Source organism: Cebidichthys violaceus, unplaced genomic scaffold (genome assembly GCF_023349555.1).
Source record: "Cebidichthys violaceus isolate CVI_PGR_0920_01 unplaced genomic scaffold, fCebVio1.0.p SCAF_3, whole genome shotgun sequence".
Classification (NCBI taxonomy): domain Eukaryota; kingdom Metazoa; phylum Chordata; class Actinopteri; order Perciformes; family Stichaeidae; genus Cebidichthys; species Cebidichthys violaceus.
The window spans coordinates 10,545,546-10,548,598 of NW_027176483.1; positions in this window are offsets into that span (position 1 = coordinate 10,545,546).

A 3,053-nucleotide genomic window follows, 5' to 3' on the forward strand; every position below is an offset into this window, starting at 1 on the left:
TCACGCCGCTGTGCTCATTAAAACCTGTCTGTCACCCTTCTCTCTCACAAACAGCGCTGCTTTGTTTCCACCATTTATCAATGTCAGAGTTGTCATGAGAATCCGAATGGCTCACACCTGTACAGTGCTCAGTTCTAGTTGCCGGTGCAATTAATGGTCAGAAATATCTCTGAAATTGTTCATGATTTGTGTTAATATGATTTTGATTGATGATACCAACTCAATTCTAACAAAAAAAAAAGAACATGGAGCAAATTTGGATATATTACAGAAAATGTTTTAGGGTGGTGTGCACTGTGACTGCAAATGGTTTGTGTTGTAAAGGACAATTCTACCCTTAGATATGTTTCCACTGTAACATGTGATGCATTCTAGGTGGTATTGTATGATAAAGTGTTAAAGTAGTTTCCTACATTTCCATGTCTTTCGCCAACCCTCATAAAACAGTGTGAATTTGCCCTTTTGACATGTGTGTTGCAAGTATACACCATAACCACCTGTGGACAGATTTTCACCAAAAGTTACCAGTGGTTGTACTGAAAATTGCATTTTCTCTTCCAGTATGATCAGTAAATCAACAGAAGTGGAGAATCATGGAGAATCTTAAACATTAATTTGCAGTTTGTCAAACTGTGGGCAAATTATTGTGATGGTATAACTTATTATATGTTCAAGATTTAAAAAATAATAGAAACACAGTTAACAAACAATAATAGAACAAGATAAATCTCTTGGTGTTTCACTGTCTAGTGATATTGCAGTGCATACAGACACCAATTTAGACAGTGTAGTAGTGTATGATATTTTCAGTACTTTATTTACAGACTGCAAAAGAAACATTTTGGTCCAGGCAACTTTTTAAAACTACGTGCACAGAGGGCGTTGTGCATATATCATTATAATATTTCCCTTTTTTCACTTAATGACATTCACATATTATATATGTATATTTAATGGGAAATACTGAAAGAAAGGACATACCTGTATGGAGGTTCACAGTTGTAGTTATCCTGGTTAAGCTACTGCTTGTTCTTTTTCATATTCATTCTCAATCATCAGATGGGATGAAGACTTCTTGTATGTATACTGTTGTAAAATTCATGAGGTAGTGTCACCCTTACCAGACCCTTTAATAGATAATTTCATGCATGTCATCTTAACATTTACACCTGTCAATCTTTCACAAAAATAAAAAAAAAATGTTTGTTTTCAGCCATTTTCATCACAGTGTGTAAGATAACATAACTGTTGCAGAGTTTCCCCCCATTTCCAAAGCTGCTAATATTTCTTATAAGATGTTCTTCTTGACTGTAATTTTCCTCCATAAGGTGTATATTTTGTGCAGCATAATCATTGCATCAAAATGAAGTAGAATATGCTAATGACTCTAATTGGACTACTAATAGAGACTGTTTCCCCAGCTTTAAGCTTTTGGGGGGTCTGTGTAATCAGGGTAGACAGTCGTTAAGGGAATGGAGAGGCAACTAGCAATGTCAGGAGAGGGCCCAGGCGGTTCCGGCTGACACTACCCCAATCTTCCAGGACCCATTAAATGGCAGTTTCAACACATTACCAACCATAACATCCTTGAATATCACTGATTTTATTTGCAGTATCAAACATTTCATTTCACGCACCATTAATGGAAAAGTGCTGAGGTTCTAATGCTGCCAAACATTTAGTAACTACCTGGACTCAGAGAACCAATTAACTCCAGCGACAACATGGCCAATTAAACACACAAATAGGTGAGTCCAGCATTGGTTACTGCCCTAGTAATTTACTTTTGAATAAACCCAAGCAAAAATAGAAAGTCAGTCATGGGATGACCAGCTGAAGTAGAAGGAAGAGTAGCAATTTAGCAGCAGAAATGGAAGATAATGTATTGTACCGGCAATCCAGTAGGTTTTCAAGGAAATATGATGAAGTATTCTGAAAATATTAGCAAACGAAAAGTTAAATGAATGATAATAGGGTAGGAATGATAACTTGTCTGTAATTCAAGCTCCTGTTCTAGTGAATCTAGTTGGATAAAGATCTGTAACAGTTGTGAAACAGAAGGGGTGCATAGCTAGAATACAAGTTATAAGATTTGGTGTCTCACAGTAATAAGAACACGGTCTGTTTGAATATACTGCAAATCTATGTACATATATCTAAATCGTTTTAACATGTATTGCTTTGTAACATCTTTGTTTGTTATACAGAATATGGTCAGAAACACTGTGTGCATGTTGTCTTTACCAACCCTCTATCCTACCCCTTAAAGCTGATATAAATGTAGGTGTTGGTTTGTTGCTCTGTGACCTCACCGTAGTAACCTCACAACCTCATCTAGAAATATTTGTTGTATTGATTTTCCACCGTGCTTTCAATTATGCTTTCATTGGAAGGCAAAACATGTCAATACACAGCTGATGAACTCTGTGGCAGAGGGAAGCAAAGGAAAACATACGTTGGGGTTGTTATTTATGTGAGTCATGTCATATCATTGCTTGATAATAGGCTACCAGAGCTATTTCATCTCTATGGGTTAGAGGAGTGTGAAGAGAGCCTCCACACTTAATTACCTCTGAGGTTCAGCTACTGGCCGGCAGTATTACCAATTTATTGTTACACCTGAGTCTGTAAAAACTGTGTTTAAAGAGGAAGGTGTCCCAATGGAGTACTGCAAAGTACTCTTGGTTATAAACAAGTTTTATGAACAAAATTTATGTTTTTTAAATGTATTTCTTTAAATCGTATTTTGGCCAATTGGGGGCAATGCAACAAGCTATATACACAACATTGACAAATGAACATCTCATAGACTTGGCAAACATGTTAGCAATGGCCTATTTTCACATTCAGCAGATGCTTTATTTACATTCTACCTGGTGAATGTAAATCCAACTTTCATTCTCGTTTTAGCTCTGGTTTGATCTAATTTTTTTAATCTAAATGGTCCCCTTCACCTGCTAGTCTAGCTAACTTAGTCTACCGATTGGGCAGGTATTGCACAGTAGCTTTATTTAGATTTTTTTTTATTGAAAACAGCTGTTGATGTGGGTCTT